This window comes from Herpailurus yagouaroundi, unplaced genomic scaffold, assembly GCF_014898765.1.
Source record: "Herpailurus yagouaroundi ecotype Mexico unplaced genomic scaffold, PumYag 189, whole genome shotgun sequence".
Taxonomy (NCBI): domain Eukaryota; kingdom Metazoa; phylum Chordata; class Mammalia; order Carnivora; family Felidae; genus Herpailurus; species Herpailurus yagouaroundi.
Window position 1 is genome coordinate 3,496,263 of NW_024412420.1, and position 15,239 is coordinate 3,511,501.

Below are 15,239 nucleotides of genomic sequence, written 5' to 3' on the forward strand. Positions count from 1 at the left end.
ATGTTATGCAAGTGAAAAGCATTATACAGAAAGACTCCATCTGAATAGTAACACTCCCTTGATCCACCCTTTCACACTCTGCCCCCATTCCTCTCCCCAGAGCATTACTTTTTTTTTTTAATTTTTAAAGTAAGCTAAAGGTCCAACATGGGGTTTGAACTCAGGATCCCAAGATCAAGAGTCACATGCTCTACCTACTGAGCTAGGCGACTCCCAGAATACTACTTTTAAAACTTGTTTAGCTGTTTTTTATAGTCAACTACAATAAATGTTTGTGCTAGTGTTTATATGAAGGATTTGGCTGATCTTCCCCACCCTAGTACATTCCTTCCTCTATCCTGTCATTTATATTCCTGGAATAATCTTTTAACTTCTTTAGTCGGTTCCCTTGGTAGCTTTAAGTCATGTATCTTTATTATTTGTTAGGTCCTCAGTAAGAAAGACAAGGATATTAGCAAGACTTTGGGGTTTTAAAACAAAGTGTTATAATTTTTCCCCTTCCAATCATAAAAAGAAATTTATTAATAACATTTTTGTAAAAAAATAACATTTTTGTAGACTATGTACAGTGTGCAGGAAGAAATGTGAGTGGTAGGAAAATGTGAAGCTTTTACCACTTGTAAATAGTATTGATTTTGAAATTTCATTTCCTTTTTATTTTATTTATTGAGATATAATTGACATACAATATTATATTAGTTTCAGGTGTACAGCATAATGATTGGACATTTGTATACATTGTGAAAAAGTTACAATAGTAAGTCTAGTTACCATCTGTCACCTTACAAAGTTAATACAATACTATTGACCAGATTCCCCATACTGTGTTTTATATCCCCATGACTTCTTTATTATATAGCTGGAAGTTTGTACTTCTTAATCCCCTTTATCCATTACACACCACCACCACCACCACCCCCCCCGACAATCAACCATCAATCTGTTCTCTCTATTGATAAGTCTAACAAACATTTTGTTTTTATAGATGCTACATTTGTCTTTCTTTAACTTAAAACCTTCATTTTTTAAGTATTCATTGCTGGAGGGTGCCTGGGTGACTCAGTCAGTTAAGTATCCGACTTTAGCTCAGGTCATGATCTCACAGTTCGTGAGTTCGAGCCCCGCATCAGGCTCTGTGCCAACAGCTCAGAGCCTGGAGCCTGCTTCAGATTCTGTGTCTCCCTCTCTCTCTGCCCCTCCCCTGCTTGCACTCTGTCTCTCTCTCAAAAATAAACATTAAAAATATTTTTTAAGTGTTCATTGCTGGTATGTAGAAATACAGTTGATTTTTGTGTATTAATCTTGTATCCTGTGACTTTGCTAAATTCAATTATGAATTTTAGTAGGTTTTTTTGGTGTAAATGCTTTAGGATTTTCAACATAAACTGTCATGTCATATGTGAATAGAAACTGTTTTCCTTCTTTCTTTCCAAACTAAGGCTTTTAATTTATTTTCCTTGCCTTAACCTCTAGCTGGAATAAAAGTGGCTAAAGTAATCATGCTTGTTTTTTCCTTATCTGGAAGAAAAATACTTTCACCATAAAGTGTATTAGCTGTAGAATTTTCATAGATACCATTTATCGGTCTAGTGGTACTTTGCTAAGTTTTTTGAAATCATAAATGGATATTGAATTTTGTTAACTACTTTTTCTGCAACTACTTAATCTGTTGATATGATGAATTATATGGCTTGATTTTCTAATGTTAAACCAACTTTGCATTCCTGGGATAAACGCTACTTGATCATGATGTACTATTACTCTTTTTGTTTATTGCTGGATTTGGTTTGCAGTTTTAAAGGAATTAAAGTAATTTTGTATCTATGTCCATGAGGGATAATATTCTGTACTTTTCTTACATGGTCTTCATCTGGTTTAGGTATCAGAGTAATGCTGCTTCATAAAATAAGTTGGCTCCATCCCTTGGGTGCACCATTGAAGGTCCTTGGTGTCACATGGGGCAGAAAAAGGCAAAAGTGGTTGGGTTCCCACTCTGGCCAAATGGTGTTGGATGAATGTGAGCAGCTCTCCTCCCAAGTCCGGGTATTTGTGCCAACGAGTATATGGTGAAAAGCTGTGGCAAAGATGGCTTTCATATTTGTGTGTGGCTCCACTCCTTCCTATCATCCACATCAACAAGATGTTGTCCTGCACTGAGGCTGAGGGGTGTCTTCAGAAAGCTGCAGGGCACATTGGTCCACGTTGGCCAAATTAGCATGTCCATCCACACCAAACTGCAGAACAAGAATCATGTGATAGAGGTCCTATGCAGGGTTGAGTTCAAGTTCCTTGGCTGACAGAACATCTACATCTCCAAGAAGTAGTACTTTACCAAGGTTAATGTGGGTGAATTTGAAGACATTATGGCTGAAAGGCAGCTCATCTCTGGTGGCTGTGGGATCAGATATATCCCTAATTGTGTCCCCCTGGATAAATGTCAGGCCCTGCACTCATGAGGGTTTCAGTGCTGCCCCTCCTTACTCATACCCACCAATAAAACCTACTTCTTGTCCAAAAAAAATTGGGGGGGGGGGTAGGTAAGGAGGTAGGAAATGTTTCCTTCTCTTCTGTTTTCTCAGATTAGTTTTGTGCAGAAGAGTGACATGATTGAATTTAGGCTTTAGCAGGATACTTGGCTACTGTGTTAATAGACTGGGAGTGGTGAAAGGATGGAAGAAGAGAGATTACTTGAATGTCACTGCACTCTTCTAGGCAGGAAATGAGAATGGCTTGTACCAAAGTGGTAGCACTGGAGGTGGTGAGAAGGGGTCAGATTCAGAACATATTTTTAAAGGAAAAATGATAAAGACTTGCTGTGGATTGAATGTGTTATATAAGAGGAAAGAAAGGAGAAAAATATGACCCCTAAGTTTTATCTGTACCTTTAATTTTTTTTTCACCTATTAAATGTAGAATCCAGGAGGCTGTACCTCCTGCTCCTCCTCTCCATCATTATTCACAGATGGGGAGGCCAGGGTATCAACATCTCAAGGTACTTAAAATCATGTGGGAAAGGATGGTCTCTTTCTTTACATTGTAAAAAAACTTTTTTGCGTGAAAAACTTCTAATGTAAATTAAAATAGATTAATAATAATAGTATTCTCCTATTTAGCAACACTAAGTTAAGCTTCAGCAATGAACAACTCAAGGCCAATCTTGTTTCATCTGTACCTCTACACTTTAAACCTCCAAACCTATCTTGAAATAAACCCATACATCATGGTGTTTCAGGCATGATTATTTCAGTATGTATCTCTAAATATAATGGCTGTACTTTTTCTTGACATTTTTAGCTACTTTATTGAAGTATGATATAAAATAACATTCAACCATTATTTGGTTTAATGATTAGTATTTTATACAGTTGTCAAACCATTACCACAATCCAGTTTTAGCACATTTTTATGACCCTCCCCACCCAAATTCTCCTGTGCCCATTTGCAGTTGCCCTGGTTCCCATGCCCCAACCCTAGCCATGGGCAACAATGACCTATCTCTTATAGATTTGCCTTATCTAGAAATTTCATATAAAATGGAATCACATAGTGTATAGTGTGTCTGACTTCTTTCATGTAGCATAATGTTTTTGAGTTCATTCATACTGATAAATTTATCATTATTTTATTCCTTTTTATTGCTAAATAGTATTCTGTTGTTCTGCTTATTTTTCTATTCTGTATTTTTATCAAGCAGGTAAGCCTGTACCACCTAATTTGTGGCACTGGAATGCTAACTTTATTTGTTGTTTTTCCTGATTTTATCTCTTGTGAAAAAGGAGATTTAAGATTTATTTCTGGCTGGTTTGTTTTTCTCTAGGTCAGTTTGAATTCTGGACTCTTGAGGCTGTTAAAATAACCAGGTATATTACTCTTTTTTTTTTTTTTAATGTTTATTTGTTTTTGAAAGAGAGACAGAGCATGAGCAGAGGAGGGGCAGAGAGAGAGGGAGACACAATCCGAAGCAGGCTCCAGACTCTGAGCTGTCAGCACAGAGCCCAACATGGGGCTCAAACCCCCAAACTGTGAGATCATGACCTGAGCTGAAGTCAGACGCTTAACTGACTGAGCCACCCAGGCACCCTGTCGGCTTTTTTGTTTATTTATTTACTTCTGAGAGAGAGGGAGAGCATGACCAGGGGAGAGGCACAGAGAGAGAGAGAGAGAGAGAGAGAGAGAGAATCCCAAGCAGGCTCCCTGCTGTCAGCATAGAGCCAATCCCATGAACCATGAGATCTTGACCTAAGCCAAAACCCGAGTCAGACCTCAACCAACCCAGCCACACAGTTACCCCGAGCATCCAACTCTTGATTTTGGCTCAGGTCATGATCCCAAGGTCGTGGGATCGAACCCCACGATGGGCTCGCGTCAGGCTTGTATCAGGCTCTGTGCTGAGCATGGAGCCTGCTTGGGATTCTCTTTCTCTCTCTCTCTCTCCCTCTGCCCCTGTCCCCCACTTGAACTCTCTCTCTCTCTCTCTAAAAAGAAAAAATAAAGAACATTTTTTCCACCTACATGTTTTTTCCCAACCTGTATATTCAATTTTTTATTTCTACAATCATATATTTAAGATCTTTATTTGTTTTTCTTTTCTATCCATATACTTTCTTGTACTTGTTTTTCAGGTGCAAGGTGTTTTAGCTGAGGATTTTTTTTTTAATTTTTGTTAATGTTTATTTATTTTGAGGGAGAGAGAGACAGAGTGCAAACTGGGGAGGGGCAGAGAGAGAGGGAGATACAGAATCTGAAGAAGGCTCCAGACTCCATGCTGTCAGCACAGAGCCCCATGTGGGTTCAAAATCACAAGCTGTGAGATCATGACCTGAGCAGAAGTCGGACGCTTAACCGACTGAGCCACCCAGGTGTCCCAGCTCTCTAATGATAGTTTTTATTTTCATTTTTAGTTTTCTTCCCTTTGCATAATCTGCCTTCTCCAAACTGTCTTCTTGTGGTTGGTTTGTTTAGCTTCTTTCATGTTAGAGGCTTTTGTCTGACCAGATGTCTGGTCATCCTTGGTGGTTCAGTGTTCCTTGATTATTTATAAATGTTCAATGTACCATCTCTACCCATTACCCAGAATTATTTACAGTGGTGAAAAATTGAACCAACCTAAGTGTCCAGCATTAGGGGAATGATTATATAAATTATGGGCCATCCATAAGATGGATTGTCATGCCGAAATTAAAAAAAAATTTTTAAGTTTATTCATTTTTGGGAAAAGTTTTCAATTAGCAATAATCGCGCCTCGGATAAACCTCATTGGCTACGATACTGTCACTGTGCAAAGCTTAAGTTTATTCATTTTTGAGAGAGAGACAGTGTGAGTGGGAGGGGGGCAGAGAGAGAGGGAGACACAGAGTCCGAAGCAGGCTCCAGGCTCTGTTGAGCTGTCAGCACAGAGCCCGACACGGGGCTTGAACTTGGGAATGGTGAAATCATGACCTAGGCTGAAGTCAGGTGCTTACCCAGCTGAGCCACCCAGGTGCCCCAGAAATTTAAAATTATATTAACAAGTAGGGAGTTAATTGGAAGCACTTAGGGCCAAGGCAAGGGCTTCCCTGTAGAGTAATCTGCATAGGCCCTTGTAGCAGAGAAAGCCCATGGCTGACATCTTTGGGACTTTGTTTTAGGGTGCTCACATTTTTCAGAGGAAATTTCCAGTATCCTAGAAGGTAAAGGTTTGTTGCCAGTGTCCTGGAAATCAAATGGAAGTTGAGAGGGAGGTCTCAGCATTCAGCCTTTGGAATGTATATGTACATTTTCTTTTCAGTAAAAGTTTGAGTTTTCATCTGAGCTTCTCCAGAGAGCTCCAGAGATGCAGAAATTTAAAGTCCTGCTTCCTGTATATTTTTAATGAGAATGAAGTTAGTTGGTAAAATAATGTATGCATTAATTATATGTTATAATTATATGTTGTATTGTCTTCACTATTTTGTTTTTTTAATTTTTTAAAGTTTGTTTCTTTTGAGAGAGAGAACACACGCAGCCCAATTCAGGGCTTGAACTCAGGTACCATGATATCAGTACCTGAGCCGACATCCAGAGTCAGCCTAATCGATGCTTAACTGACTGAGCCACCCAGGTGCCCCTGTCTTGACTATTTGAAAAAAAACAAACAAAAACCCTGCTCTAGAGACCCAGAGTCTAGTGAGTAAGGGAATTGAATGCCAGGCAGAGAGAAAGTAAAGAAGCAATATAGGCACAGGCTAAACTGCTCTCAAGGAAAGCAGTCCGTCCTTAGGGGGCTAGGTGTTAACAGACCATGGGCAGGAGTAGGAGACAAAGCTTGGAGCTTGAGCTGGGTGGGAGAGCTGGCTCAATAGTTCTTCCCCCTTCTGTACAAACTGAGGAACAGATTCAGAGGCTAAAAGCTTATCTAGAATTGTGCAGTGTGTACGCTGAATTGCATTCAAGATCTTGGATGCCAAAACCCTCACTCTGCAATACACCCTGCCAGCATGTAGCCGCAACATTCTCCACTCCTTGCTCTTCCACCTCCTGGAATAGGAGAAAATGGTATGGAGCATTGATATCCCTAGAAACCCTGAAGCTAAACTGGCTTGCGGCTAAAGGCTCATTTGTGTTGGTTTGCTGAAGGGTACTTCACACAGGGAGATCTGAAGACGAGCTACACCAAAATTCAGGAGAGGGATGGATGGATTTTTGTCAAGAAAATAGCCTGTAGACATCAGTTAGGTTGGGGCAAATAGGAGGAGGAGCTGGTCTGAAGAGGCAGCCTCAAGGGGACTCACTCAGGTGTAGGCTTAACCCGCCCAGGGTGTATGACGTTATAGTTGGAAGTGGAGTATGTAGACTCAAGACTCAGGGCATTTTGGAACTGTGTTTTCTGGAGAGATGTGCATGATTATTTGCCGTTACCAATTAAGGTACGTAGTAAGAAAATCAGGCTTTGAGTGTCGCTATATAGATAAAAGCCAATTAGAGTCGTTTCAGGAGTGACCCCAACCTCAAAGTGGTGTGCGCAGCAGTGGGTATCACTGTGATCACTTCCATCTCATACTTACCTAACAGGGGAAATAACCATGGTTACAAAGGTAGCTGCTCAGGGTGAGGTTTATCCATTGTACTCTAGGTGTGCTGCTGGTCCCTGTGATTTCCCCAAATGTGGGAAGCTAAGCTGCATGACTTCTGGTAGTGGGGAACTGTGTTCTGGTTTCCCCTATGTGGTTGTGTCCCAAGAACAGTTACTATAGTTGTTTTTTGGTGCGTTACTAAGGCATTTTGGAGGAGATTGGCCTGAAATTCTTGCTACTAAGATTGCTCTGTTTTAGCCTATTCAGTTGGTAATGCTTTTTAGTGGTAGTGAATTGCTTATGTTTGGGTAACTTAATTCTATAATTACTAAGCTTGTTTCTTTATACCATGTTAAACTTGTTTTATATCCTATTGGACAGCACTGCTACCCTTACCTAAAAAGTTCCCACATTCAGCTTTCTTTTGTGAAAGCTGCGGGGTGCGGGTACGGGGCGGGCCTAGAGTTCTAGAGAGTGAGCCAGTGTGGAGCCTCTCCCCTGCTTGCTCAAGGACGCGTGCATGCGTGTGTGCTCTCTCTCTCTCTCTCTCTCTCTCTCTCTCTCAAGATAAATGAAGTTTAAAAATATATGTTAAAAAGAAAAAGAGCTACCTGGGATCCACAGAAGCCACTATTGAATTCAGGGTTTAAACATTTAGGTACTGTAGGCAGGGTGCCTAAAACAGTTTTAAAATCAAAGAAAAAAGGTGAATTTTTTTTTTTAATTTTTTTTCAACGTTTATTTATTTTTTTGGGACAGAGAGAGACATAGCATGAACGGGGGAGGGGCAGAGAGAGAGGGAGACACAGAATCGGAAACAGGCTCCAGGCTCTGAGCCATCAGCCCAGAGCCCGACGCGGGGCTCGAACTCACGGACCGCAAGATCGTGACCTGGCTGAAGTCAGACGCTTAACCGACTGTGCCACCCAGGCGCCCCCCAAAAAAAGGTGAATTTTTAGGTGGAAGAAAATGTCATATATGGGAATGCTTGGCTGGCTCAGTCGGTAGAGCATGCAACTTTTGCTCTCAGGTTCATTATGAGTTCGAGCCCATGTTGGGGGTAGAGGTTACTTTCAAAAAAAAGAAAAGAAATGTCATGTATAATAATATATTTATCTTCTTATAAATGCAGTCACATAATTTTAATGTGTATGGTTTTTTTAATAGAGGAAGGTTCCATGAAGGCAAAAGTGTGTAGGGCCCTTTAAAATCATAACATGGTCCTGATTGAAGCTGATTCTTACTTTCATTAGTTCTCACCACTTTTCATATAGTTCTGGCAGGCAGGTCTATTTTCCTTACAGGTTGTGATCTTATTATTGAAGGCAGAATCTATCTCTGCATTGTTTCTTTTAGTATCTCTAGTGCTTAGGCTGGTAGCTGGCACCTTAAAAGTTTAGGTGGCTTGGGGTGCCTGGGTGGCTCGGTGGGTTGAATGTCCGACTTCAGCTCAGGTCATGATCTTATGGTTCGTGGGTTCGAGCCCCATATTGGGCTTTGTGCTGGCAGCATGGAGCGTGCTTGGGATTCTGTGTCTCCTTCTCTGTCACTGCCCCTCCCCCACTCGTGCGCAGGTGCTCGCTCTCTGTCTCTCTCTCTCAAAAATAAATATTTTTTAAAAAGCTTAGGTAGCTGTGAGAAATGTGTACTACATACATTTAAGTAATGACTTGAGAACAGTTTTTCATTTTGCTTAATCATTAGCAGTACTGATAAAAATTCAAGAATACTTTGTGAATACTGAAGATACTAGATTAGACGGTGTGGCCCTCGGAATAGCAAAAAGTCTCTGAGTACTTACGAAGTCAAATCTGTGGGGGACACAAATAGTCCTAGAGGCCTCTGGGCTATAGCTAGCCTGGCATTCATGGATACCATGGAAACAGCCGAAGTTTTACCTTCCTTCTGTGAAATCAAATCTCCCAGAATGAAATTAGGAAGGTAGTTCAATAATGAAATGATACTTTATATAACTGAAGTGGGCTGGGTCACACTTTGTAGATGAAGTTATCTAGCAAATGTCTAACTAGCGTGACTGAAGCCAGGGCCAATGTGTGAATGGGATCAGCTACCTGCAACACAGGGTAGAGTGGCTGTAGAGTGTTACTCATGCTTTCCTGGTAGTGGATTAGATTCCGTTTGTTGGTGCTGTGGGCAACTTCTTGACAGTTACACCTGCTTTATAAACTTACATAACAAAACTCAGCTTTTAAAAATTGAATATACATGCCACCCTCATTATATTTCTACATATCACTCCTTCTCTGGTCCCATGAGTCTAAGGAATGGATGGAGATTGAGAGATGGAGATGAGACTCACAGACTGAGGGGCTTGTCAATTGGAACAGAACATCTGAATTGGCAGGGAAGCCATGATCTAGGAACTCTCCAAATACTCACTGTACTGAGGGAGGGGCTGTGTTTCTCCATCTTGGCTTATTTGGGGCCTTTGATTTAGTTGGTCATTGTAGTTGGTTGTTTTATTCTCTATGTATATACAAATTATTACTGATAATTATCATTGTTTCTAGAAGGCATGTTCAAGCACTGATACCTAAAATATGGTTAAATCACAATTTCAACCTAAGACTATTTGATGTTAAACCCAGTATTCAAAACTCTTTTTTTTTAAAAACAAATTTTAATGTTTATTTATTTTTGAGACAGAGAGAGAGAGCATGAGTGGGAGAGGGGCAGAGAGAGAGAGAGAGTCAGACACAGAATCTGAAGCAGGCTCCAGGCTCTGAGCTGTCAGCACAGAGCCAGACGTGGGGCCCGAACCCATGAACTGTGAGATCATGACCGATGCTTAACAGACTGAGCCACCCAGGCATTCTGCGTTCAAAACTCTTTAAATACTATGCAATACTCCTGCAGTGATTCAACTAGGATTTGGTGGTCCCCATATTTTTTTAAAGTTAATTTATTTGTTTATTTTGAGAGAGAGTGAGAGTGCATGGGAGGGACAGAGAGAGAGGTGGGGGGAGAGAGAGAGAACCCCAAGCAGGCTCCACACAGCTCGGAGCCCAATGCTGGGCTCAAACCCACAAACCACAAGATCATGACCTGAGCCAAAATCATGACCTGATGCTTAATGGACTGAGCCACCCAGGCACCCCTGGTATTTCCTTATTATTCATAATCTCCTTATTATGAAGAAAAAACAGTCTAACAATATTATTGAAATTCTGTAACCTGTATTTCACAACTAATAAAATTTATGTCTTTTGCATTTCCTTTCAGTAATTTTCATTAAGGATACACATTTTTACAAAATTGTGGTCATGGTATACATACCATTTCATATTCTGTTTCCTCCTAACCTTTTATATAATTTTTTCATGTTGTTAATTGTTATTATTTACTATTACATTTTTTTAATATTTCCCCTATTGTTTTGACGTCAAAGGTTTTTGGGCTACTTTGGTTTTTGCAATGGTAAATAAATCTATGATGAATACCTTTGTACATAGGACATCGTCTTTCTCTAGAATTACTTCCTTCAGGTAAATTAAAAGAAATTTCTGGGTCAAAAAGTATGAGCATTTTTTGGCATGAGATGTATATAATTAGGGTTATTTATTTATTTATTTATTTTGCTGTAAGTAATATTACAGTCATGTTACAGAATATTTAGGGGAAAAAATATTAGTCCATAGTTCTTTGATGACACTAACATAATTATACTAGTTTGCATTTTGGTGTATTTCCCTTAAGTCTCTTAAAGTTAGAAACAGCTTTAGAAATCACTTTTTTTTTTTTTTTTTTTTTTTTTTGAGAGAGAGAGAGACAGAGGAGAGAGAATCCCAAGCAGACTCTGCACTGTTAGCATGAAGCCCAACAAGGGGACTTGAACTCACAAACAGTGAGATTATGACCTGAGCCAAAATCAAGACTCAGATGCTTAACTGACTGAGCCACCCAGGTGTCCCAGAAATAGTTTTAATCATATTATATATTCAATTTCGTATGCTGCTTTTATGGCATGCAACATTATATAATTTAGGCTTTCTTCTCATTCTTAACAAACTTGAAGTTAGTTTTATAATTAGCTATGAACCCTGAAATTAGAGATCTAGACTTTGAAAGATAAAAGAAAAGTTGTTTCTAAAGAACTTGAAAATATTTATCACATGTCACCTCTTCTCCCCACACCCACCCCCAATAATTTAAGGCACTTCTTAAGATGACTGTAAAATAACAGGGAAAAAAACTATTAAAAATTACCCCAAGGGGTATGCCTGGCTGGCTCAGTTGGTAGCATATGTGACTCTTGATCTCAGGGTCGTGTTTTTGAGCTCCACTTTGGGTATGCAATATACGTAAAAATTTATTTAATTAAATAAGTAAACAAATAAAATTAAAATTACCTCAAAAATCATCATTAATTACTTACAAAGATATATCTACAATGCTGTTCATATACATATGAACAGTGGCAATAAACTAGAAGCAATAGAATACTGATTATACAGTTATCTGTGACCCAGTATATATAGCAAAAGGAATGGAAAACATAAAGCAGCACATGAAGTATAATCCTATTAAAATATATATTTATATTGAAATTAACCATGTTTAATATCAAAGTGTTAACAGTAATAATTTTGTAGTGTAATTGTGGGTTTTTAAAATTTAATGTTTATTTTTGAGAGACAGAGAGACAGAGTGCAAGTGGGGGAGGGTCGGAGAGAGAGGGAGACAGAATCTGAAGCAGCTTCCAGGCTCTCAGCTGTCAGCACAGAGCCCCAAACGGGGCTCAAACTCATAAACCACGAGATCATGACCTGATCTGATCATGACCTGATCTGACCTGACCTGATCTGATCTGACCTGATCGGTTTGGACTGATCGGTTTGGACGCCTAATCGACTGAGCCAGCCTTTTTTTTTTTTTTTTTTTTTCTCCTCCAGCATCTAAATAGACTTTTATTTTTTCTTTTACTTATTTGGACAGAAAAGAAAATTCATCAGCTTTCATTATAGTCTCCCTAAGTGTTGGAAACACATTAAACTCACCAATAGTGGACATTGTAGAAAAGCACCACAAATTAAAAATATATTTCTCCATGTGGTAAAAGTACTTTCAATCCAATTAAAGGACACGGCGAAGGTATTTTGAAACACAGTTTTAAAATTTGGCCTACAATCCGTGGCATCGAATTCAAACCATAGGGCAAGAGGGATCATCACGAACGCAGGCTACAGGAATGGCATGGAGTTCAGGAGCATGCTGCCAGCAACACGTTTAATTAACTGAGTGTGAACAAGGAAAAAAGTCCCAAAGCCTGAGTAGAATAGATTTTGCATTTCTTAAAAAAAAAAAAAAAAAAAAAAAAAAATGAGGGGGCTATGTAAACCAGGCTGGAGGGGGATCATGTAACTCCAGGAATCACTCATTTCTTGTCTGTGGGAGATGGTCAGACCAGTGGACCACCCTGGTAGAGGTCTCCCTTGGAGACACGCAGACCTGGGCTAAGAAGGAGCCCCAGATGTCATGGGAAATAATGGAGCCCTTGCTCCCTGTGGTTTAATTTTTTAAAAACACTTTTCTGCCTTTGGGGTGCCTGGGTGGCTCAGTCAGTTAAGTGTCTGACTCTTTATTTTGGCTCAGGTCATGATCTCATGGTTCCTGAGATCACAACCCTCATCCAGCTCTGCGCAGACAGCGCAGGGCCTACTTGGGATTCTCTCCGTCTCTTTGCCCTTTGCCTGTTCAAGCAGTCTGTCTGTCTCTCTCTCTGCCTCTAAATAAGTAAATAAATAAATAAAATTTAATAACACTTTTCTGCCTTTTCCAAATTATCTACAAGGGACATTTATCACAATTGTAATAGTTTAAAATACCCTCAGGGTGCCTGGGTGGCTCAGTTGGTTAAGCGTCTGACTTCGGCTCAGGTCATGATCTTGCGGTTTGTAAGGTCAAGTCCTGTATCGGGCTCTGTGCTGACAGCTCAGAGAATTGGATTCTGTGTCTGCCTCTCCCCCACTCACGCTCTGTCTCTCTCTCAAAAATAAATAAACATTAAAAGAAATTTTTTTTAATGTCCTCAAAAATTTTAAACAAAGGAAAGCTTTTTACTTATTTTTTTTAATGTTTATTTTTGAGCAAGTGCTTGTGCCTGTGCACAAGAGGGGGAGGGGGAGAGAGAAAGGGAGACAGAGAATTCCAAGCAGGCTCCCACAGTCAGAGCAGAGCCCCATGCAGGGCTCAGACTGTCAGATCATGACCTGAGCCGAAATCAAGAGTTGGCTGCTTAATGAACTGAGCCACCCAGGTGCCCCAAAGCAAAGCTGTTTTTAAAAAAATCACATGTACTGGGGTTCCTGGCTAGCTCAGTTGGTAGAGCCTGCAACTGTTGCTTTCGGAGTTGTGAATTCAAGTTGCACGTTGGGCATAGAGACTACTTAAAAAAAAATGAAGGGTAGCAGAATATGCCACCCCCAAATATGCCCACCTTGGCATAAGGATTCTTTTGAGCTAAAAGCACTTGAAAAACAGCATATAAGAAGAGGGTCTTGACCTACCCTTTTCTTCCTGAGATCAGGAAATAAAACTCCCGTGTAAAAGATGTCTTCCCTATACCAGGGGATAAGAAATGTTCTCAGAAAAAGGGAGTCAGACCTGAGAGAATTTTGTACAAACCTTGTTAAAAAGAATTCGTGTCTATCTATAACCTCCTCATTTATGTTACTTTTGCACAATTGCCTCTCCTTGTTCAATCTAATATGAAAGCATTTAGTTTTGCCATTTCTTTATTTCCTTATAAGAACTTCTGTGTCAGGTAAATTTCTGTTAAATTTCTAATGCATTAATCCTGCTGACCTGTCTATGCCAATCTAATTCTCAGGCCCAGCCAGAGACGCTAACAGGGCAGAGGTAAAGTTTTGCCTCTCTACACCATGAAAGCCTTCAATACTACAGTTGTTGCAAACACGATGGTTTTGCCCAGAGCACCTGGTCAGCAGGGGCAGAAAGGATAACCTAATGTGCTATTTATTTTTGTTCTCTAAAAAGAAGGAGGCGCACTTGGTTTGTTATCAAATCCAGGCTGGTTGCTTTTTCTCTTTGTGTGGAAAATTGCAGGCTCAAATCATGGCAAAGCCATCTTTGGGTCCCCAACTACACAGGGCACCTAACCCTGGAATGTGGCCGGGGTGGAGGTGGAGAGGCTTGAGGCTGCATTTCACATGTATTCTCTTATTCCGTCCTCACAGAAACCTTGTGAGGTAAAGGTAGGCAGGCAGTATTATTTCTTTACAATTTTGGGAAATGGAGGCTGAGGGAGAGTGGGAGTATGACCTAGGCCCTCAGTGGAACAGCAATTCAGACCAGCGTAACGGACCGTGCTATTTTCCCTCCCGGTGGCAAGTCACTGCCTCCCAAACTGCTCTGTCCTGCAGCACAGAATTTAGACTCGTGACAGATGCAAGGCCGGAACCTTTGCGTACGCGGTTGGGAAGGCAAGGATTTTAAAATCTAACCAGCTACACCCGTGGGTGACAGTCTTTTGAATCGTTTCGAGGAATAGCTAAAATGAATTTTTCCGTTTCTCTAACAAGTGGAGTGACGTCAATAGTGACGACAAGTGACAAGAGGCGGGCATATGGAGATGAAGGGTGAGGTGACTGCGTGTTGGAGCTCATTTTTCACGAGGCAGAGTTTCCACTAAATATCCACTGGTGTGTTCTGGTCAGTGTCATGTGAATAATGCCATAGTTTCGAACCAAGGGCCTAAAGAACTTGGAATATAATTGACCATGACTGTATAGTGTGTTGAGGACGAGGGTGAAGTACCAGGCAAGTGTCAGAACTCATACTTACCTGGCAGGGGAGATACCATGATCATGAAGGTGGTTTTCCCAGGGCGAGGCTCACCCATTGCACTCCGGGTGTGCTGACCCCTGCGATTTCCCCAAATGTGGGAAACTCGACTGCATAATTTGTGGTAGTGGGGGACTGCGTTCGCGCTTTCCCCTGGCAAAAGTCCTAAAAGCAGAATTGTCATCTGGGCTATAGTTTCTCTTTCTTGCCTGCTGTGTATGGCTTGGTGGTGTGTTACATGTAAGTTTTAGGAGTATCTGGGTTAAGTCAGTAGCTTAGGTTTCCATTTCAGGTCATGATATTATGGAAATGACACGGTACAAAAAGATGCCTGACATAAGTTTTATCCTGTTCATTCATGCATGCAAATTTCAGTGATTAGTG

The 15,239-nt window shown here is 40.4% G+C and overlaps 1 protein-coding gene, 3 non-coding genes and 1 pseudogene across 8 annotated transcripts in view; 4 read left to right on the plus strand and 1 right to left on the minus strand.

Moving 5' to 3' along the window:
- TEX14 (testis expressed 14, intercellular bridge forming factor) overlaps window positions 1-15,239 on the plus strand; it is a 109,651-nt gene that overhangs the window by 12,135 nt on the left and 82,277 nt on the right. The gene's annotated exons all lie outside the window — the stretch shown is intronic.
- Window positions 1,956-2,456, plus strand: LOC121044719 (60S ribosomal protein L10-like; annotated as a pseudogene).
- Window positions 5,152-5,286, minus strand: LOC121045199 (U4 spliceosomal RNA). The gene has a single exon (XR_005797629.1). It is a non-coding gene; the product is annotated as a U4 spliceosomal RNA (small nuclear RNA).
- Window positions 7,015-7,181, plus strand: LOC121045211 (U1 spliceosomal RNA). The gene has a single exon (XR_005797639.1). It is a non-coding gene; the product is annotated as a U1 spliceosomal RNA (small nuclear RNA).
- On the plus strand, window positions 14,848-15,011 carry LOC121045200 (U1 spliceosomal RNA). The gene has a single exon (XR_005797630.1). It is a non-coding gene; the product is annotated as a U1 spliceosomal RNA (small nuclear RNA).